The sequence below is a fragment of the Leuresthes tenuis genome, unplaced genomic scaffold (genome assembly GCF_036924035.1).
Source record: "Leuresthes tenuis unplaced genomic scaffold, fLeuTen1.0.hap1 SCAF_1, whole genome shotgun sequence".
Classification (NCBI taxonomy): domain Eukaryota; kingdom Metazoa; phylum Chordata; class Actinopteri; order Atheriniformes; family Atherinopsidae; genus Leuresthes; species Leuresthes tenuis.
Window position 1 is genome coordinate 9894452 of NW_027325355.1, and position 22209 is coordinate 9916660.

Genomic DNA, 22209 nt, shown 5'->3' on the forward strand with positions numbered 1-22209 from the left:
TAATTGCAGAGAAAGGCTAACTTGTAGTGGGCACATCTTCTTCCCTGATGTGAATATTACCTGCAGTTGAAACTGAGACTCTCAGATCACTTCGTGTCTGCCAACAAAGCAGCAGCAGCTGAAGATGACCAACTTCCTCATGTGTCACAAGGTGATCAGACGTTGCAACAAAAGACATGCAGGTGGTAGAGAGAAGAGAAATAGCTTACAGCACCTGGTATTCCCAAGTAGTCTCCCATTCAAGTACTAACCAGGCCCAACCCTGCTTGGCTTCCTGGATCAGACGAGGTCGGGTATATTCAGGGTGGTGTGGCCGTAAGCAACAATATCTGTGAACAATGTGCATTATATAGGTACTGGAATCATACGGTTACTCTATGTAACCAGATAATTGCCGAGAAAGGCTGATATGTAGTGGGCACATCTTCATCCCTGATGTGATTATTACCTGCAGTTGAAACTGAGAATCTCAGATCACTTCGTGTCTGCCAACAAAGCGGCAGCAGCTGAAGATGACCAACTTCCTCATGTGTCACAGGGTGATCAGACGTCTCAACAAAAGACATGCAGGTGGTAGAGAGAAGAGAAAAAGTTTACAGCACCTGGTATTCCCAAGCGGTCTCCCGTCCAAGTACTAACCAGGCCCAACCCTGCTTGGCTTCCGAGATCAGACGAGGTCGGGCATATTCAGGGTGGTGTGGCCGTAAGCAACAATGTCTGTCACAAATGTGCATTATATAGGTACTGGAATCATACTGTTCCTCGATGTAACCAGATAATTGCCGAGAAAGGCTAACTTGTAGTGGGCACATCTTCATCCCTGATGTGATTATTATCTGTAGTTGAAACTGAGAATCTCAGATCACTTCGTGTCTGCCAACAAAGCAGCAGCAGCTGAAGATGACCAACTTCCTCATGTGTCACAGGGTGATCAGACGTCTCAACAAAAGACATGCAGGTGGTAGAGAGAAGAGAAAAAGCTTACAGCACCTGGTATTCCCAAGCGGTCTCCCATCCAAGTACTAACCAGGCCCAACCCTGCTTGGCTTCCGAGATCAGACGAGGTCGGGCATGTTCAGGGTGGTGTGGCCGTAAGCAACAATGTCTGTGACAAATGTGCATTATATAGGTACTGGAATCATACGGTTCCTCGATGTAACCAGATAATTGCCGAGAAAGGCTAACTTGTAGTGGGCACATCTTCATCCCTGATGTGATTATTATCTGCAGTTGAAACTTAGAATCTCAGATCACTTCGTGTCTGCCAACAAAGCAGCAGCAGCTGAAGATGACCAACTTCCTCATGTGTCACAGGGTGATCAGACGTTGCAACAAAAGACATGCAGGTGGTAGAGAGAAGAGAAAAAGCTTACAGCACCTGGTATTCCCAAGCGGTCTCCCATTCAAATACTAACCAGGCCCAACCCTGCTTGGCTTCCTGGATCAGACGAGGTCGGGTATATTCAGGGTGGTATGGCCGTAAGCAACAATATCTGTGAACAATGTGCATTATATAGGTACTGGAATCATACGGTTCCTCGATGTAACCAGATAATTGCCGAGAAAGGCTGATATGTAGTGGGCATATCTTCATCTCTGATGTGATTATTATCTGTAGTTGAAACTGAGACTCTCAGATCACTTCGTGTCTGCCAACAAAGCAGCAGCAGCTGAAGATGACCAACTTCCTCATGTGTCACAGGGTGATCAGACGTTGCAACAAAAGACATGCAGGTGGTAGAGAGAAGAGAAAAAGCTTACAGCACCTGGTATTCCCAAGCTGTCTCCCATCCAAGTACTAACCAGGCCCAACCCTGCTTGGCTTCCTGAATCAGACGAGGTCGGGTATATTCAGGGTGGTGTGGCCGTAAGCAACAATATCTGTGAACAATGTGCATTATATAGGTACTGGAATCATACGGTTCCTCTATGTAACCAGATAATTGCAGAGAAAGGCTAACTTGTAGTGGGCACATCTTCTTCCCTGATGTGATTATTACCTGCAGTTGAAACTGAGACTCTCAGACCACTTCGTGTCTGCCAACAAAGCAGCAGCAGCTGAAGATGACCAACTTCCTCATGTGTCACAAGGTGATCAGACGTTGCAACAAAAGACATGCAGGTGGTAGAGAGAAGAGAAAAAGCTTACAACACCTGGTATTCCCAAGTAGTCTCCCATTCAAGTACTAACCAGGCCCAACCCTGCTTGGCTTCCTGGATCAGACGAGGTCGGGTATATTCAGGGTGGTGTGGCCGTAAGCAACAGTATCTGTGAACAATGTGCATTATATAGGTACTGGAATCATACGGTTACTCTATGTAACCAGATAATTGCCGAGAAAGGCTGATATGTAGTGGGCACATCTTCATCCCTGATGTGATTATTACCTGCAGTTGAAACTGAGAATCTCAGATCACTTCGTGTCTGCCAACAAAGCGGCAGCAGCTGAAGTTGACCAACTTCCTCATGTGTCACAGGGTGATCAGACGTCTCAACAAAAGACATGCAGGTGGTAGAGAGAAGAGATAAAGTTTACAGCACCTGGTATTCCCAAGCGGTCTCCCGTCCAAGTACTAACCAGGCCCAACCCTGCTTGGCTTCCGAGATAAGACGAGGTCGGGCATATTCAGGGTAGTGTGGCCGTAAGCAACAATGTCTGTCACAAATGTGCATTATATAGGTACTGGAATCATACTGTTCCTTGATGTAACCAGATAATTGCCGAGAAAGGCTAACTTGTAGTGGGCACATCTTCATCCCTGATGTGATTATTATCTGTAGTTGAAACTGAGAATCTCAGATCACTTCGTGTCTGCCAACAAAGCAGCAGCAGCTGAAGATGACCAACTTCCTCATGTGTCACAGGGTGATCAGACGTCTCAACAAAAGACATGCAGGTGGTAGAGAGAAGAGAAAAAGCTTACAGCACCTGGTATCCCCAAGCGGTCTCCCATCCAAGTACTAACCAGGCACAACCCTGCTTGGCTTCCGAGATCAGACGAGGCCGGGCATGTTCAGGGTGGTGTGGCCGTAAGCAACAATGTCTGTGACAAATGTGCATTATATAGGTACTGGAATCATACAGTTCCTCGATGTAACCAGATAATTGCCGAGAAAGGCTAACTTGTAGTGGGCACATCTTCATCCCTGATGTGATTATTATCTGCAGTTGAAACTTAGAATCTCAGATCACTTCGTGTCTGCCAACAAAGCAGCAGCAGCTGAAGATGACCAACTTCCTCATGTGTCACAGGGTGATCAGACGTTGCAACAAAAGACATGCAGGTGGTAGAGAGAAGAGAAAAAGCTTACAGCACCTGGTATTCCCAAGCGGTCTCCCATTCAAATACTAACCAGGCCCAACCCTGCTTGGCTTCCTGGATCAGACGAGGTCGGGTATATTCAGGGTGGTATGGCCGTAAGCAACAATATCTGTGAACAATGTGCATTATATAGGTACTGGAATCATACGGTTCCTCTATGTAACCAGATAATTGCAGAGAAAGGCTAACTTGTAGTGGGCACATCTTCTTCCCTGACGTGATTATTATCTGCAGTTGAAACTGAGAATCTCAGATCACTTCGTGTCTGCCAACAAAGCAGCAGCAGCTGAAGATGACCAACTTCCTCATGTGTCACAGGGTGATCAGACGTCTCAACAAAAGACATGCAGGTGGTAGAGAGAAGAGAAAAAGCTTACAGCACCTGGTATTCCCAAGCGGTCTCCCGTCCAAGTACTAACCAGGCCCAATCCTGCTTGGCTTCCGAGATCAGACGAGGTCGGGCATATTCAGGGTGGTGTGGCCGTAAGCAACAATGTCTGTGACAAATGTGCATTATATAGGTACTGGAATCATACAGTTCCTCGATGTAACCAGATAATTGCCGAGAAAGAATAACTTGTAGTTGGCACATCTTCTTCCCTGACGTGATTATTATCTGCAGTTGAAACTGAGAATCTCAGATCACTTCGTGTCTGCCAACAATGCAGCAGCAGCAGCTGAAGATTACCAACTTCCTCGTGTGTCACAGGGTGATCAGACGTTGCAACAAAAGACATGCAGGTGGTAGAGAGAAAAGAAAAAGCTTACAGCACCTGGTATTCCCAAGCAGTCTCCCATCCAAGTACTAACCAGGCCCAACCCTGCTTGGCTTCCGAGATCAGACGAGGTCGGGCATATTCAGGGTGGTGTGGCCGTAAGCAACAATATCTGTGAACAATGTGCATTATATAGGTACTGGAATCATACGGTTCCTCGATGTAACCAGATAATTGCCGAGAAAGGCTAACTTGTAGTGGGCACATCTTCATCCCTGATGTGATTATTATCTGTAGTTGAAATTGAGACTCTCAGATCACTTCTTGTCTGCCAACAATGCAGCAGCAGCAGCTGAAGATGACCAACTTCCTCATGTGTCACAGGGTGATCAGACGTTGCAACAAAAGACATGCAGGTGGTAGAGAGAAGAGAAAAAGCTTACAGCACCTGGTATTCCCAAGCGGTCTCCCGTCCAAGTACTAACCAGGCCCAATCCTGCTTGGCTTCCGAGATCAGACGAGGTCGGGCATATTCAGGGTGGTGTGGCCGTAAGCAACAATGTCAGTCACAAATGTGCATTATATAGGTACTGGAATCATACAGTTCCTCGATGTAACCAGATAATTGCCGAGAAAGGCTAACTTGTAGTGGGCACATCTTCATCCCTGATGTGATTATTATCTGTAGTTGAAACTGAGACTCTCAGATCACTTCTTGTCTGCCAACAAAGCAGCAGCAGCTGAAGATGACCAACTTCCTCATGTGTCACAGGGTGATCAGACGTTGCAACAAAAGACATGCAGGTGGTAGAGAGAAGAGAAAAAGCTTACAGTACCTGGTATTCCCAAGCGGTCTCCCATCCAAGTACTAACCAGGCCCAACCCTGCTTGGCTTCCGAGATCAGACGAGGTCGGGCATGTTCAGGGTGGTGTGGCCGTAAGCAACAATGTCTGTGACAAATGTGCATTATATAGGTACTGGAATCATACAGTTCCTCTATGTAACCAGATAATTGCCGAGAAAGGCTAACTTGTAGTTGGCACATCTTCTTCCCTGACGTGATTATTATGTGCAGTTGAAACTGAGAATCTCAGATCACTTCGTGTCTGCCAACAAAGCAGCAGCAGCTGAAGATGACCAACTTCCTCGTGTGTCACAGGGTGATCAGACGTTGCAAAAAAAGACATGCAGGTGGTAGAGAGAAGAGAAAAAGCTTACAGCACCTGGTATTCCCAAGCAGTCTCCCATCCAAGTACTAACCAGGCCCAACCCTGCTTGGCTTCCGAGATCAGACGAGGTCGGGCATATTCAGGGTGGTGTGGCCGTAAGCAACAATATCTGTGAACAATGTGCATTATATAGGTACTGGAATCATACAGTTCCTCGATGTAACCAGATAATTGCCGAGAAAGGCTAACTTGTAGTGGGCACATCTTCATCCCTGATGTGATTATTATCTGTAGTTGAAATTGAGACTCTCAGATCACTTCTTGTCTGCCAACAATGCAGCAGCAGCAGCTGAAGATGACCAACTTCCTCATGTGTCACAGGGTGATCAGACGTTGCAACAAAAGACATGCAGGTGGTAGAGAGAAGAGAAAAAGCTTACAGAACCTGGTATTCCCAAGTAGTCTCCCATTCAAGTACTAACCAGGCCCAACCCTGCTTGGCTTCCTGGATCAGACGAGGTCGGGTATATACAGGGTGGTGTGGCCGTAAGCAACAATATCTGTGAACAATGTGCATTATATAGGTACTGGAATCATACGGTTACTCTATGTAACCAGATAATTGCCGAGAAAGGCTGATATGTAGTGGGCACATCTTCATCCCTGATGTGATTATTACCTGCAGTTGAAACTGAGAATCTCAGATCACTTCGTGTCTGCCAACAAAGCGGCAGCAGCTGAAGATGACCAACTTCCTCATGTGTCACAGGGTGATCAGACGTCTCAACAAAAGACATGCAGGTGGTAGAGAGAAGAGAAAAAGTTTACAGCACCTGGTATTCCCAAGCGGTCTCCCGTCCAAGTACTAACCAGGCCCAACCCTGCTTGGCTTCCGAGATTAGACGAGGTCGGGCATATTCAGGGTGGTGTGGCCGTAAGCAACAATGTCTGTCACAAATGTGCATTATATAGGTACTGGAATCATACTGTTCCTCGATGTAACCAGATAATTGCCGAGAAAGGCTAACTTGTAGTGGGCACATCTTCATCCCTGATGTGATTATTATCTGTGGTTGAAACTGAGAATCTCAGATCACTTCGTGTCTGCCAACAAAGCAGCAGCAGCTGAAGATGACCAACTTCCTCATGTGTCACAGGGTGATCAGACGTCTCAACAAAAGACATGCAGGTGGTAGAGAGAAGAGAAAAAGCTTACAGCACCTGGTATTCCCAAGCGGTCTCCCATCCAAGTACTAACCAGGCCCAACCCTGCTTGGCTTCCGAGATCAGACGAGGTCGGGCATGTTCAGGGTGGTGTGGCCGTAAGCAACAATGTCTGTGACAACTGTGCATTATATAGGTACTGGAATCATACAGTTCCTCGATGTAACAAGATAATTGCCGAGAAAGGCTAACTTGTAGTGGGCACATCTTCATCCCTGATGTGATTATTATCTGCAGTTGAAACTTAGAATCTCAGATCACTTCGTGTCTGCCAACAAAGCAGCAGCTGAAGATGACCAACTTCCTCATGTGTCACAGGGTGATCAGACGTTGCAACAAAAGACATGCAGGTGGTAGAGAGAAGAGAAAAAGCTTACAGCACCTGGTATTCCCAAGCGGTCTCCCATTCAAATACTAACCAGGCCCAACCCTGCTTGGCTTCCTGGATCAGACGAGGTCGGGTATATTCAGGGTGGTATGGCCGTAAGCAACAATATCTGTGAACAATGTGCATTATATAGGTACTGGAATCATACAGTTCCTCTATGTAACCAGATAATTGCAGAGAAAGGCTAACTTGTAGTGGGCACATCTTCTTCCCTGACGTGATTATTATCGCAGTTGAAACTGAGAATCTCAGATCACTTCGTGTCTGCCAACAAAACAGCAGCAGCTGAAGATGACCAACTTCCTCATGTGTCACAGGGTGATCAGACGTCTCAACAAAAGACATGCAGGTGGTAGAGAGAAGAGAAAAAGCTTACAGCACCTGGTATTCCCAAGCAGTCTCCCATCCAAGTACTAACCAGGCCCAACCCTGCTTGGCTTCCGAGATCAGACGAGGTCGGGCATATTCAGGGTGGTGTGGCTGTAAGCAACAATGTCTGTCACAAATGTGCATTATATAGGTACTGGAATCATACTGTTCCTCGATGTAACCAGATAATTGCCGAGAAAGGCTAACTTGTAGTGGGCACATCTTCATCCCTGATGTGATTATTATCTGTAGTTGAAACTGAGAATCTCAGATCACTTCGTGTCTGCCAACAAAGCAGCAGCAGCTGAAGATGACCAACTTCCTCATGTGTCACAAGGTGATCAGACGTCTCAACAAAAGACATGCAGGTGGTAGAGAGAAGAGAAAAAGCTTACAGCACCTGGTATTCCCAAGCGGTCTCCCATCCAAGTACTAACCAGGCCCAACCCTGCTTGGCTTCCGAGATCAGACGAGGTCGGGCATGTTCAGGGTGGTGTGGCCGTAAGCAACAATGTCTGTGACAACTGTGCATTATATAGGTACTGGAATCATACAGTTCCTCGATGTAACAAGATAATTGCCGAGAAAGGCTAACTTGTAGTGGGCACATCTTCATCCCTGATGTGATTATTATCTGCAGTTGAAACTTAGAATCTCAGATCACTTCGTGTCTGCCAACAAAGCAGCAGCTGAAGATGACCAACTTCCTCATGTGTCACAGGGTGATCAGACGTTGCAACAAAAGACATGCAGGTGGTAGAGAGAAGAGAAAAAGCCTACAGCACCTGGTATTCCCAAGCGGTCTCCCATTCAAATACTAACCAGGCCCAACCCTGCTTGGCTTCCTGGATCAGACGAGGTCGGGTATATTCAGGGTGGTGTGGCCGTAAGCAACAATATCTGTGAACAATGTGCATTATATAGGTACTGGAATCATACGGTTCCTCTATGTAACCAGATAATTGCAGAGAAAGGCTAACTTGTAGTGGGCACATCTTCTTCCCTGATGTGAATATTACCTGCAGTTGAAACTGAGACTCTCAGATCACTTCGTGTCTGCCAACAAAGCAGCAGCAGCTGAAGATGACCAACTTCCTCATGTGTCACAAGGTGATCAGACGTTGCAACAAAAGACATGCAGGTGGTAGAGAGAAGAGAAATAGCTTACAGCACCTGGTATTCCCAAGTAGTCTCCCATTCAAGTACTAACCAGGCCCAACCCTGCTTGGCTTCCTGGATCAGACGAGGTCGGGTATATTCAGGGTGGTGTGGCCGTAAGCAACAATATCTGTGAACAATGTGCATTATATAGGTACTGGAATCATACGGTTACTCTATGTAACCAGATAATTGCCGAGAAAGGCTGATATGTAGTGGGCACATCTTCATCCCTGATGTGATTATTACCTGCAGTTGAAACTGAGAATCTCAGATCACTTCGTGTCTGCCAACAAAGCGGCAGCAGCTGAAGATGACCAACTTCCTCATGTGTCACAGGGTGATCAGACGTCTCAACAAAAGACATGCAGGTGGTAGAGAGAAGAGAAAAAGTTTACAGCACCTGGTATTCCCAAGCGGTCTCCCGTCCAAGTACTAACCAGGCCCAACCCTGCTTGGCTTCCGAGATCAGACGAGGTCGGGCATATTCAGGGTGGTGTGGCCGTAAGCAACAATGTCTGTCACAAATGTGCATTATATAGGTACTGGAATCATACTGTTCCTCGATGTAACCAGATAATTGCCGAGAAAGGCTAACTTGTAGTGGGCACATCTTCATCCCTGATGTGATTATTATCTGTAGTTGAAACTGAGAATCTCAGATCACTTCGTGTCTGCCAACAAAGCAGCAGCAGCTGAAGATGACCAACTTCCTCATGTGTCACAGGGTGATCAGACGTCTCAACAAAAGACATGCAGGTGGTAGAGAGAAGAGAAAAAGCTTACAGCACCTGGTATTCCCAAGCGGTCTCCCATCCAAGTACTAACCAGGCCCAACCCTGCTTGGCTTCCGAGATCAGACGAGGTCGGGCATGTTCAGGGTGGTGTGGCCGTAAGCAACAATGTCTGTGACAAATGTGCATTATATAGGTACTGGAATCATACGGTTCCTCGATGTAACCAGATAATTGCCGAGAAAGGCTAACTTGTAGTGGGCACATCTTCATCCCTGATGTGATTATTATCTGCAGTTGAAACTTAGAATCTCAGATCACTTCGTGTCTGCCAACAAAGCAGCAGCAGCTGAAGATGACCAACTTCCTCATGTGTCACAGGGTGATCAGACGTTGCAACAAAAGACATGCAGGTGGTAGAGAGAAGAGAAAAAGCTTACAGCACCTGGTATTCCCAAGCGGTCTCCCATTCAAATACTAACCAGGCCCAACCCTGCTTGGCTTCCTGGATCAGACGAGGTCGGGTATATTCAGGGTGGTATGGCCGTAAGCAACAATATCTGTGAACAATGTGCATTATATAGGTACTGGAATCATACGGTTCCTCGATGTAACCAGATAATTGCCGAGAAAGGCTGATATGTAGTGGGCATATCTTCATCTCTGATGTGATTATTATCTGTAGTTGAAACTTAGACTCTCAGATCACTTCGTGTCTGCCAACAAAGCAGCAGCAGCTGAAGATGACCAACTTCCTCATGTGTCACAGGGTGATCAGACGTTGCAACAAAAGACATGCAGGTGGTAGAGAGAAGAGAAAAAGCTTACAGCACCTGGTATTCCCAAGCGGTCTCCCATCCAAGTACTAACCAGGCCCAACCCTGCTTGGCTTCCGAGATCAGATATTTTCAGGGTGGTGTGGCCGTAAGCAACAATGACTGTGACAAATGTGCATTATATAGGTACTGGAATCATACTGTTCCTCGATGTAACCAGATAATTGCCGAGAAAGGCTGATATGTAGTTTGCACATCTTCATCCCTGATGTGATTATTATCTGTAGTTGAAACTGAGAATCTCAGATCACTTCGTGTCTGCCAACAAAGCAGCAGCAGCTGAAGATGACCAACTTCCTCATGTGTCACAGGGTGATCAGACGTCTCAACAAAAGACATGCAGGTGGTAGAGAGAAGAGAAAAAGCTTACAGCACCTGGTATTCCCAAGCGGTCTCCCATCCAAGTACTAACCAGGCCCAACCCTGCTTGGCTTCCGAGATCAGACGAGGTCGGGCATGTTCAGGGTGGTGTGGCCGTAAGCAACAATGTCTGTGACAACTGTGCATTATATAGGTACTGGAATCATACAGTTCCTCGATGTAACAAGATAATTGCCGAGAAAGGCTAACTTGTAGTGGGCACATCTTCATCCCTGATGTAATTATTATCTGCAGTTGAAACTTAGAATCTCAGATCACTTCGTGTCTGCCAACAAAGCAGCAGCTGAAGATGACCAACTTCCTCATGTGTCACAGGGTGATCAGACGTTGCAACAAAAGACATGCAGGTGGTAGAGAGAAGAGAAAAAGCTTACAGCACCTGGTATTCCCAAGCGGTCTCCCATTCAAATACTAACCAGGCCCAACCCTACTTGGCTTCCTGGATCAGACGAGGTCGGGTATATTCAGGGTGGTATGGCCGTAAGCAACAATATCTGTGAACAATGTGCATTATATAGGTACTGGAATCATACAGTTCCTCTATGTAACCAGATAATTGCAGAGAAAGGCTAACTTGTAGTGGGCACATCTTCTTCCCTGACGTGATTATTATCGCAGTTGAAACTGAGAATCTCAGATCACTTCGTGTCTGCCAACAAAACAGCAGCAGCTGAAGATGACCAACTTCCTCATGTGTCACAGGGTGATCAGACATCTCAACAAAAGACATGCAGGTGGTAGAGAGAAGAGAAAAAGCTTACAGCACCTGGTATTCCCAAGCAATCTCCCATCCAAGTACTAACCAGGCCCAACCCTGCTTGGCTTCCGAGATCAGATATTTTCAGGGTGGTGTGGCCGTAAGCAACAATGACTGTGACAAATGTGCATTATATAGGTACTGGAATCATACTGTTCCTCGATGTAACCAGATAATTGCCGAGAAAGGCTGATATGTAGTTTGCACATCTTCATCCCTGATGTGATTATTATCTGCAGTTGAAACTGAGAATCTCAGATCACTTCGTGTCTGCCAACAATGCAGCAGCAGCAGCTGAAGATGACCAACTTCCTCATGTGTCACAGGGTGATCAGACGTTGCAACAAAAGACATGCAGGTGGTAGAGAGAAGAGAAGAGAAATAAAAGGACACCTTTACTCAAACTCATTTTGACAGGTGACCTCTGACCTCTTATCGATCAATCAAATTAATATGACAGGTGACCTTTGTTTGACATCCGTTTGCTGACATCTGGGGATATGACTTTTGACCTCTTATCGATCGATCAAGCTATTTTTACGTGTGACCTCTGTTTGACATAGATTAGCCATCTGTTGAAGAGATCTTTGACATCTAAGGAAGGGGGAGTTTATGGCTAGGGTTAAGAATGATTACAGCTAAAGTCAGGAGGTTGTGAGAAATATATTAGTTGAATGTTTAAATAAGAGAAAGGGTTAGGGTTAATCGAAAAGGTTAAGTTGTAGAAGCGGTCAGCATTTTAACAGCTTCAAAGACCGGTCGCTGTAAGGTAAAGATGGGAAAATAATTAGATGTGTGGGGTGGGGTATTGTTCGACCCCCAGGTTTGAGGGCCAATGGGTGGACAGGGGAGGGGTTTCGAGAAAAGGATAAAAACCCTGAGACAGTCAGTGTGTAGAGAACGACTTTGGGGTGAAAGATAGCTGATTCAAGATGCCGAGGACAAGAAGCAGAGTGAGTGTAGAGGATAAATCTACGCAGGCCCCGGAGAGGACGTGTGCTCTGCGGTCTCTCATTTGTGAGACTCCGGTAACGATAATTGAAGATCAGCCCTTGGTACCTAATGCTCCCAAGAAAAGGATGGTGTTTCTGTGCAGAACGCAGCAACCGCCGCCCGTGTCTCTACGGGAAGAATGGTCACTGGAGCCTTATGGACTGCGGGGAAGATGGGGCTATGTGTTCATGTATGAAACAGGTGACCTCTGTCTGTATCAGCTTGACGAGGGTGGTGAGAAGCCGGGACCTCTGACCACTGTGGGTATGCTAACTTCCAACGACTGGGGAGTGTTGAAACTAGCGATACCGCGTCATAGAGAAGGAGGCATGGGCTCGGCTGAGGAGGTGTTAACAGTGAAAGAAGAACCCGAAGAAATCCCGGCAACGTCTGCAGCCAAACGGCCGAGACTGGAGAGTCCGAGACTGAGGAATCCTCTGGATGATGCTGAGCTGGCCAAAACAAGGATGGTTTTCACTGCTGTGTGGCAATCGAAAACAGGCGTTACAGGCCGTTGGTTCTTCCGTGCAAGCCACCGGAAATCTAATGAGAATGAAGACGGGGATCTTTTTGTTCTTGAGTGCTATAACTCTGACTGTGGTGTGTTTAGGACGCTGTTAGCAATACCTCATGCAGCCTGGGTGGAGAAGATGAATGATATAGCGGATCGAGTTTCCACGCTGTTCCGCAGTTGCCAGAACTGGGGTGAGATTCTAGCAGTCAAGAAAACCCTGGCTGTGTAGACCTCCCTCCGCTGAGAACCCTCCTCCTCAACCTCAATAACCACACCCCCTTCAGGTTTATAAGGACACACTCCAGCACAGGTCATACACCGATCAACACGAGGAACAGGATGAGAACTAGCGTCCAGAAGACATTGTGCGAGGAGATCGCTGACCGCGATCTGGAGAATGCTTCTCCGTCGCTATTGATGCATACAGGGAGTCCTTCGGCAACATCCACATCACCGCAGTTTGGATCACCAGACAGCGACAGATACTACCTGGAGCCGTATCACCCTCCTTCACCAGCGACTTCGTCTGAGTCTTTCTTCTCCTCCAACTCCTCCTCTTCTCTCGAGATCGAGTTCTCAAATTCGGCGCCTGATGACCGCTGCTTAACGCTCTACCCGATAGGATCCACCGTGGCCGTAACAACGGAGGAAGCTAAATCTAACGAAATGGAGGACTCTCAGCTTCCACCAGGCCAGGGGTCCCCTGCACACACTCAGGATGCCGGAGGAGAGGGTGAGGACGAGTTTGATGGATGGGTCCCCTCAGGTTTCATCAAAGTTGTGAAAACTGCAGTGATACACCTCTTGAACGAGACCATCAAAAAATTTATGATTGAATCATGCTACGGGTGTAGTGTCGATCACCCTAGTTTACGCCAACATCAGTGCAAGGATGTCCTCGAGGACGACTTTTTTCATGACCATTACTACACTCTGATGCGGAGACTTTATAATCAACGATTCGTTGCTTCCATTCAACATCTTCTAACTGCGCGTAACATTTGTGAAGATGATGCCAGAGTCAGGGCTGTGGCAGAAGCTTACTTGTACGAACTAACTCTGGTGAAACAAATCAACACTTCTATACACGATATGTACGAGCAGTTGATTGGAGATGATGTAAAGAAATTGCAGCAGCTTCAAACCATGACAAAGTTCTGGGAGGGTTAAAAGAGGGGTGTTACATTCCTTCTTTCCATCAGCCGGATGTGTTTAGACTAATATTGTATTCGTGTGATGTTTTTATAACATTTAACTTTTCTTAAATCCTATATTACTAGCATTCCTGCTTTTTGTGATCATTTGTATGTGTGTGCGTGTGTGTATTATTACACATTAGAGAAAAAATAAAAGGTTGAAATATACTTGCGTTTTGTGTTTTCTGTCATTACAAGCCAGAGTTTGTATAAGGTGAGATGGCTGAAACGAGATTAATGAAAAAGGTTTTCTACGATCCTATCCACCCTGGTAGTTTTGGGGGAGTAGAGAGGTTGCGTAAAGCTGTACAGGACGAAACGGGTAAGAAAGTCGCGTGCGAAAAAGTGCAAGACTTCTTATCAGAGCAAGATGCATATACTCTACATAAACCTGCAAGAATACATTTTCCGAGAAACAGAGTTTTTGTCACCAGCCCCTTAAAACAATTCCAAGCAGATCTCTGCGACATGCAGGCCTTGGCTGAGTACAATGACGGGTATAATTATCTATTAACCGTCATTGACGTGTTTTCAAAAAAGGCTTACGTTCGCACTATGAAGAGAAAAACAGCCGCAGAGGTCGTAAAGGCTTTTGAATCTGTTTTTAGAGAAAGCGAGACCCCTAAAAAACTTCAAACTGATGCCGGGAAAGAATTTTTTAACAAAAAATTTAAGGCATTATTAGAGAACCACAGAGTTGTGCATTTTGCTACTCCGAGCGAGGTAAAGGCATCTGTGATTGAGAGGTTTAACCGCACGTTAAAAACCAGGATGTGGAGATATTTTACTGCTAATAACACACGTCGATACGTCGACGTCCTGCAGGATCTCGTGGAAAGTTACAACCACAGTTACCACACGAGCATCAAAATGAAGCCTGTAGAAGTGACTCTAGAAAACACCTTTAAAGTTTTTCAGAACCTGTACGGCTCTGCACGCGATCGATGCTGCAAGGACTCAAGGATAAAGTTTAAAAAAGGAGATCTTGTAAGAATATCTAAACTGCGAGGTGTGTTTGACAAGAAATATGAACAAAGTTTTACAGACGAAGTGTTTACAGTGACCGAGCAGCTTGCACGATCTCCCCCTGTGTACAAACTCAAAGATTTTGATGACAAAAGCTATTGAAGGTTCATTTTACGCGGAGGAGATTCAAAAAGTTAAACTGAATAAAGACAAGATGTATCAAGTGGAGAAGATATTAAAACGACGCAACATCAGGGGTGTAAAACAGGTTTTTGTCCGTTGGAAAAACTGGCCTGAGAAATTCAACAGCTGGGTCAGAGCCAGTGACCTTCACGAGGTATAAAGGGGGCCATCGCTACTCCTAGCCCGCTACATTACACCATGAACCGAACGGTGGAGGATGAGGGGTTTTATATCACCCTGCCCTCCAACGCTAGTCTCAACGTCTTTAAGAATAATACCAGTTCCAGTTTCCGCGTGGATTTAGCCCAGCATATCGATTTGGAAGGTTCGTGGCAGGTTGCCTTGACGGAGATTTCTTATCCGTACACATGGCATAACGCCCCCAAGGACCAGGCTTTTTTTGAATGGAGGAAAGCGGGGCTGGAAAATTTCTACCGCCACAATATAGGATGGGGACATTTCAAGGATTTGAATCAGCTCAAAGCCGAGATTGAGGGTCACCTTAGAAAAATAGGTTCTGATATTTATTTAGTCGTGAACACGGTGGAAAATAGACTCATGTATCAGGCAGGTGGCCAGTACCACCTGCGTTTTTATCCACCACTGAGCTACATGCTAGGTGTGGAGCCTGGCAAATGGATCGTGTTTGATAAAAGGAGTGCCCCTTACCCGATGGATTTAAAAGCAGGTTTCTACCAGCTTTACTGTTACAGCGATGTGGTTGCTCCTCAGATAGTCGGCGATGCTTATGCCCCGCTCTTGCGAACAGCTAGAGTAGAGGGTAAGTTTGGCGATATAATTACGCATACTTTTAACCCGGTCAACTATCTACCTGTAGCAAAGAGGCATATTGAAAACATCCACATAGAGATTAAAACGGATCAAAACACTCCGGTAAATTTTACTTATGGGAAAACCGTTGTGAGACTACACTTCCGACCCGTGATATCACAACGCGTAATGAAATGATGGTCATTCACTCTAATATCACAGAGAGAGTAAGAGGTAATATATATATATATATAAAAACGGGTTGATCACAGACTCATTAGTCACTATCAAACAAACGTTCAGTCAGAGGTCACCTCAGTGTCTGTGTCTGTGTCAGGAGGAGGACGACAAAACAAAGCAACATGGTTCAGATAAACATGAGGGATGATCCTCACCGCTTCGTAAACTATTACCAGAACCAGGTCGGAGGTACCCTGCCTGGTTTTTATGGAGCACCTGTAATGTACGGTCGTGGAATAGGTTCTATATTTTCAAAATTATTTCGCTTCGTAGCCCCCCTTGTTAAAAAAGGTTTTGCTATAGCTAAGCCTCATCTGAAAACAGCAGCTACAAACATTGCCTCAGATGTCATAGGCAAAACCATGAGAAGGATCTCTGGTCCTGCAGAGACGGGAGGACAAGAAGGATCGGGTATCATGGTTCTGTCACGAAGACCAAGAAAGCGGCCGCCGGGTGAACGTGTGAGGAGGTCACAAATAGTGAGGCCGCTCAAAAGAAAGAAGTCAGTTGGAAGGATCAAGCCTAAAGGGAGGAAGTCTGCACGGAGCAGGGATATATTCCACTGAATCATAAATAGAGAGAGAAAGAGAGTGAAACATGGCTCTTTTGCATCACAAATCCCCTGAGTGCACCCTGGCAGAACTGGACTTATTTTCAGTCCCTATGACCCAGCTTTCTATCGAGGATAAGATCTACACGGAAATTATGCCTCTATCCGCTATTACTGAGAATGGTCCGATTGAGTTTTTTATACCGGGAGATGGTGAAAAGTATCTGGATTTCAACGATACCTTGTTACATCTACGCGTGAAGATCACCAATGCAGACGGCACAAACTTGGCGAACGACGCACCTGTGGGTCTCATCAATTATCCTCTCAATACACTATTCAGTCAATGCGATGTTACTCTGGGTGATAGATTAATTTCACAGTCTAGTGCCACCCACCCATATAGAGCTATGATCGAGACTCTGCTAAACTTTTCTGAAGACACGTTAAAGAGTCAGTTCAGCGCTGGTCTTTATTGTAAAGACACAGCCGGCGCCATAGACTCTATAGTAACCAATAATGGGCCAAACAGAGGGCTAAACCAGAGGGCTCTCTGTACAGCTAATTCCAGAGAAGTACACCTATTGGGCCCCCTCCATGGGGATATCTTTTTCTGCGAAAGGCTCCTGCTGAACTCTGTGGATATGAGAGTTAAACTAACCAGAGCCAGTGAGGCCTTCTATCTCATGGGAACCAGAGACTCGACTTACCGATTAATGATATTAGGAGCCTCTCTTTTTATCAAAAAAGTTTCCGTCTCCCCCGCTGTTCGTTTAGGCCACACATCAGCCTTAATGAGAGGAAACGCTCTCTACCCACTGTCACGAGTGAATGTAAAAACATACTCCATCCCTGAAAATTCGAGGATATGCAATCAGGAGAATCTCTTTTTGGGAGCGATGCCTAAATATATTGTTTTAGGTATGGTGCACCACGAGGCATTCACGGGAAGAAGGGACTTGTCACCCTTCAACTTTAAACATATGGATATAGAGTATCTAGCTCTTTGTCAGGATGGTAAACAAGTTCCCGCCAAGGCGTTCCAGCCTCAGTTCAACCAAGGCATTTCAGTCCGGGAATTTTACAATTTGTTCACAGCGACAGGTCGTCATTTAAAAGATCTCCCTCTGAGTATCACACGTGAAGAATTTAACAACGGTTACTAGCTGTTAATCTTTAATCTCAATCCTGGTGAGGATAGCGACGCCTTGTCACCTGTTTCTAATGGGAATTTAAGACTGGAGGCGAGGTTTAGAGTTCCGCTACCTCACACCACAACCCTCATTGTCTACGCATGTTACGATTCCATTTTGGAGATCAACTCAAGAAGACAGGTGCTGGTGGACTATTATTAAAAGAGTAAGCATGAATAACCACCAACTGGAGAGCCTGTTGCACCATCTACTGGGTGACCTATTTTGTGGCGTGTGGGCTAGTGACCAACTCCCCTTGCTCACACAAACGTTTACAAAGCCGGCTTACTTCATTGTGAACACACATCCTTCTCACATGCCTGGGGAGCATTGGCTAGCTCTGACTCTGGAGGAGAACGGTCAAGCCACCTTTTTCGACTCTTACGGGCTACCGCCAGATTTTTCTCACTACCCCTCAGACATTGTGTCATTTCTGAAAGACCGATCCCTGAAGATAACGTACCATAATCGCCAACTTCAGAACACCTTGTCCACCGTGTGCGGTCAGCAGTGCGTTTATTACCTCTGCCACCGGGCGTGCGGAATGTCTCTGCAGCAAGTATTATCCTCCTACAGTGACGATGTTCTTAAAAATGATGTGATGGTATCTAACTTTGTGAAAAAATATCAGAGATGCATCAGAAAGCACAGTGCTACCTCATTTCATCACGGAGCCTGTTCTTTACAGATGTTCAAAGAGTGCTATAAATTGTGAATGCATGAAAGTGATGACTCTGTAGACTCTGAAAATTGGAATCAATAAAAATTTTTTATTGAGAACAAATGACGGTATCATTTTATTCATTTCTTACAGAAATTTATGGTGAAAAGGTAACCCAGCGCGGAGGTTTTATCTTTTTATGCAGACTATGTTCATCTACAGCCTCGTCTCGCTCACCATGTCCAGATCTTAAAAAATGTGGGGAGAGGGTTATCTTCTTCTTCGGTTTTACAGATGGTATTTTCTCTATTCCGCTCGACTCTGTTTTGAGACGACGATATTGTTCACGGGCTTGCGGATTATTCACAGAGGATAAAGGTATGTTCAGTTCATTCAGAACATTGAGAAAACTTGTCCAGCCTGCTGGTTGCATGGTTTGGGCTTTTCTTTTAAAAGGGAGCAGAAGGTTTTTAAGTAAATCAACCAAATGTGATCCTCTCACAACCTGCCCCTGATAAACAAATTCTCCTCTGGTGGTCCAGCCATTTCTCTCAGATAATTTCCTCAAGATGTATTCACCATTTCTGCGATCGCGCTTTGGAAGGATTTTTAATACCTCACTCGCCGTTGCATCCAATTCTAGCTGATCGGGCTCGTGAACACGATCCGTCTCACGGGAATCTGATTCAGGTATTGGATCATTAAGACTGTTTCGCTGAAGAGTCACAGTGATCCGCGGCTCCTCCATCTGACCTTGCTTGATTAGGGTGAGGTATCTTTGCAGCAGGGCGTCGTATTTCTTAATTTTTTCATAAGAGGTCATTCCTGACTCGTCGAGTATCGCTCTCATTTTACTATCCAAATCATCCTCCGCCGTCTGTCTGATAGAAGTCTCTGACTGACTCAAGTGTTTGAACTGATGAGGTGAGATGAGAAACATCTTTTGTGCTGTCCTGAGCGACATCTTATCTTCTAACGATTCCGGCCACTAGATCCCCAATTACGGGTGCAAGAGCCGTTAGGATGGGGAGAATAAACCCTCCTCCTTGACTTTTGAGAGCCAGCTGCTTACGTTTTAAACCGGTTCTCTTATCAGCCAGCAGTCTGATAACTTTCTTTTGCTTTTTCAAACTCCGATACTGGGGAGGGGATAGCTTAATGTTACCCTTTAAAAAGAGTTCAGTGTCACAGTATGGTGCAGCCAGAGACAGCCAGATGTCTGTTAACAGACCCCACCCCACACATCTAATTATTTTCCCATCTTTACCTTACAGGGACCGGTCTTTGAAGCTGTTAAAATGCTGACCGCTTCTACAACTTAACCTTTTCTATTAACCCTAACCCTTTCTCTTATTTAAACATTCAACTAATATATTTCTCACAACCTCCTGACTTTAGCTGTAATCATTCTTAACCCTAGCCATAAACTCCCCCTTCCTTCCTTAGATCTCTTCAACAGATGGCTAATCTATGTCAAACAGAGGTCACACGTCAAAATAGCTTGATCGATCGATAAGAGGTCAAAAGTCATATCCCCAGATGTCAGCAAACGGATGTCAAACAAAGGTCACCTGTCATATTAATTTGATTGATCGATAAGAGGTCAGAGGTCACCTGTCAAAATGAGTTTGAATAAAGGTGTCCTTTTATTTCTCTGATGGAAGCTGCCATTCTTCCAGGATGTTGTTTTTCTGTGTGTTTCCAGTCAAAGCTTCACACTGAATATCAGTATGTTGTGTTTCTCTGCAGCTCACTTCAACTGAGACCATTCAGTTGCTGTCAGCTGCAGTTAGTTTGCTGCACATGTGACAAACTGTGATATCAGAGAGGAATCACTGAGCTGCAATCAGCCAAGATGAATTTCCAACCTGCTGACAGACCTTCACTGATTCTGCTCCAATGAGCAGAAGTTCGGTGAGCAGCCAGGGTTCATCCTGATGTTGCTCCACATTCACTTCCTGTGAGATGATGAAAGGACAACTGGACTGGAACTAGATTCTGATGGCAGAAAGTTGCTAAATGTTGTTGTTGAACACTCACAAAGAGGACTGAAATGATCCTTTATACACAATATTTGGACTTTAACAGTTGAAAATATTTAAGATAAAATCAATTAAATAAAAAATTCTAACATTTTATCACCACTATAATAATTGATGTAAAATGAAGTCAAACATGTTGATATTTGAGGTGAAAACCTTCAGAATTTAATGCTTTATTTTTTGCTCTTTTGATATTATTGATGTTTTTATTCCTTTATCTTGTACTGGAGAATCATCTAAATAATGGACTGAAACTTTTGAAAGATGATGCGCATGTGTGGAGGGACACAACTCTCAGTGAATCAAATATTTTGATCGTCAGAACAAGAATTGTCTATCAAAAGCAAAATAAATGGGTCAAAAACTGACTTTAACTGTTACATGTACATGTATGTTCCTCATTGAGAAGCTGGTGTGATCTTTGTCTTTTTAGGGGCTGTATTTTCAATATTCTGCACCCACTTGTCTCAGGACAAGTTTGATTTACACAAGAAATGTGTGTTTTAGTGTGTTGTGCATTTATTATTTTCAGTTTGATGGGAAGGTCAGAAAATGTCCAGAAATTCAACAAATCACATTCAGCGCTCAGATCTGTGCAGTTTGAGAGCAGAAGCTTGTTAATGAGGCAGTTCTTTCAGAACAAATCACATATTGTTTTAATCTCAACACTCACACCTGATATATTTGTGAATATATTAATATTTCCATCACATTGTGAAGCAGCTTCAGCAGTATTTGTTCAGTTTTTCTACGTGCTCTAATCCACATTTCTTACTGACAAAATCTGGATTCAGACATCAAAGTTCAGGATCAGGTACGACATCCTTTTCTGGTTGGGTGAGGTCCCCATCTTCTAAGTTCTTCACCCTCTGGTCCTGAATGTCCGTTTCTGTAGAGTCATCATATTTTTATCTGACACATACAGATGTCCAGTTTGGAGGCTCAGCAGTTCACCTCCATCTTAAGGTGAAGGGACACTCTTTTGAGGACAGTAACGTCCACATTCTGGACAAAGAAAACAGATGGTTTGGACTGAGGTGTGTCAGTGTGACCGTACAGACCTGCCAAGTGTGAATAGTCTTTAAGCTGCTGATCTTGTTTATGTTTATGCATTTTAGCAGACGCTTTTATCCAAAGTGACTTACAGGTAGGCATGTAGGGTAAGGGGGTCTTGCCAAAGGACCCCTACTGGAGTCATGCAAGGGGATTTGAACTCAGGTCTCCCATATGGAAGGTGGCAATCATATCACTACACTATCCAGTCCTCAGATCAGCCGACAGTCACCAACTAGTTAAAGGTGAAGACATCTTTCAGATGAGAAGGGAAATATTCAGAAAGTCCAGTTGCTCATTATTACAGTTATAAGAACTCTACTAAAGTATTCAATCGTTCAAAAACACTCCCTAACTGACATGATGCTATTTATATTTTCACCGCCAGAGGGCGACAAATTCCCATCAATAAAGATTCCACTTCCTTCACAGTTAAAGGAGATTTTATTGACATTAAAGACTGAACATGTTTCAACAATCAATAATTACCCAAGGTCGGGTCGCCTAGGCAACAGGTCCAGGAGTAAAGACTCCAAAGACTCTCCTTTGAATTTATCATGTCTGTGCATTATTAACTGCTCGCTGCTATAGAATATTAAAAATGAAGCCATTTTAAAAGATACAGCACAGTCCACAACAGAGTACAAAAATACAACAGATTGCTGTATGTGTGTATTGAACATCATGTGTGATTACAGTGAAAACCTGTTCATCTGCACCTGTATTTGATCCGTTACAGCTTTAACGTTTCACAGAAATATTCCTTCTCTGTTCATGATGTCACATGTGT

General features: G+C 44.8%; 1 protein-coding gene, 13 non-coding genes and 16 pseudogenes across 14 annotated transcripts in view; 1 reads left to right on the forward strand and 29 right to left on the reverse strand.

Annotated features, from left to right (window-relative positions):
- LOC140292462 (NLR family CARD domain-containing protein 3-like) overlaps positions 1-22209 on the forward strand; it is a 596771-nt gene that overhangs the window by 489537 nt on the left and 85025 nt on the right. The gene's annotated exons all lie outside the window — the stretch shown is intronic.
- On the reverse strand, positions 203-321 carry LOC140313708 (5S ribosomal RNA; annotated as a pseudogene).
- LOC140297564 (5S ribosomal RNA) lies at positions 591-709 on the reverse strand. The gene has a single exon (XR_011913288.1). It is a non-coding gene; the product is annotated as a 5S ribosomal RNA (ribosomal RNA).
- Positions 979-1097, reverse strand: LOC140298159 (5S ribosomal RNA). The gene has a single exon (XR_011913831.1). It is a non-coding gene; the product is annotated as a 5S ribosomal RNA (ribosomal RNA).
- Positions 1367-1485, reverse strand: LOC140298999 (5S ribosomal RNA; annotated as a pseudogene).
- LOC140290299 (5S ribosomal RNA) lies at positions 1755-1873 on the reverse strand (annotated as a pseudogene).
- Positions 2143-2261, reverse strand: LOC140276743 (5S ribosomal RNA; annotated as a pseudogene).
- On the reverse strand, positions 2531-2649 carry LOC140276574 (5S ribosomal RNA; annotated as a pseudogene).
- LOC140308619 (5S ribosomal RNA) lies at positions 2919-3037 on the reverse strand (annotated as a pseudogene).
- Positions 3307-3425, reverse strand: LOC140299010 (5S ribosomal RNA; annotated as a pseudogene).
- Positions 3695-3813, reverse strand: LOC140298042 (5S ribosomal RNA). Its single transcript, XR_011913724.1, has one exon. It is a non-coding gene; the product is annotated as a 5S ribosomal RNA (ribosomal RNA).
- On the reverse strand, positions 4086-4204 carry LOC140312227 (5S ribosomal RNA). The gene has a single exon (XR_011916950.1). It is a non-coding gene; the product is annotated as a 5S ribosomal RNA (ribosomal RNA).
- Positions 4477-4595, reverse strand: LOC140298043 (5S ribosomal RNA). Its single transcript, XR_011913725.1, has one exon. It is a non-coding gene; the product is annotated as a 5S ribosomal RNA (ribosomal RNA).
- On the reverse strand, positions 4865-4983 carry LOC140307030 (5S ribosomal RNA). The gene has a single exon (XR_011915793.1). It is a non-coding gene; the product is annotated as a 5S ribosomal RNA (ribosomal RNA).
- On the reverse strand, positions 5253-5371 carry LOC140312273 (5S ribosomal RNA). Its single transcript, XR_011916951.1, has one exon. It is a non-coding gene; the product is annotated as a 5S ribosomal RNA (ribosomal RNA).
- On the reverse strand, positions 5644-5762 carry LOC140290977 (5S ribosomal RNA; annotated as a pseudogene).
- LOC140300799 (5S ribosomal RNA) lies at positions 6032-6150 on the reverse strand (annotated as a pseudogene).
- LOC140298171 (5S ribosomal RNA) lies at positions 6420-6538 on the reverse strand. The gene has a single exon (XR_011913842.1). It is a non-coding gene; the product is annotated as a 5S ribosomal RNA (ribosomal RNA).
- On the reverse strand, positions 6805-6923 carry LOC140299021 (5S ribosomal RNA; annotated as a pseudogene).
- LOC140276569 (5S ribosomal RNA) lies at positions 7192-7310 on the reverse strand. The gene has a single exon (XR_011909041.1). It is a non-coding gene; the product is annotated as a 5S ribosomal RNA (ribosomal RNA).
- LOC140298183 (5S ribosomal RNA) lies at positions 7580-7698 on the reverse strand. The gene has a single exon (XR_011913853.1). It is a non-coding gene; the product is annotated as a 5S ribosomal RNA (ribosomal RNA).
- On the reverse strand, positions 7965-8083 carry LOC140276722 (5S ribosomal RNA; annotated as a pseudogene).
- On the reverse strand, positions 8353-8471 carry LOC140313715 (5S ribosomal RNA; annotated as a pseudogene).
- LOC140297565 (5S ribosomal RNA) lies at positions 8741-8859 on the reverse strand. The gene has a single exon (XR_011913289.1). It is a non-coding gene; the product is annotated as a 5S ribosomal RNA (ribosomal RNA).
- On the reverse strand, positions 9129-9247 carry LOC140298196 (5S ribosomal RNA). Its single transcript, XR_011913865.1, has one exon. It is a non-coding gene; the product is annotated as a 5S ribosomal RNA (ribosomal RNA).
- LOC140299033 (5S ribosomal RNA) lies at positions 9517-9635 on the reverse strand (annotated as a pseudogene).
- On the reverse strand, positions 9905-10013 carry LOC140268319 (5S ribosomal RNA; annotated as a pseudogene).
- On the reverse strand, positions 10283-10401 carry LOC140298209 (5S ribosomal RNA). The gene has a single exon (XR_011913877.1). It is a non-coding gene; the product is annotated as a 5S ribosomal RNA (ribosomal RNA).
- On the reverse strand, positions 10668-10786 carry LOC140316990 (5S ribosomal RNA; annotated as a pseudogene).
- LOC140291800 (5S ribosomal RNA) lies at positions 11055-11163 on the reverse strand (annotated as a pseudogene).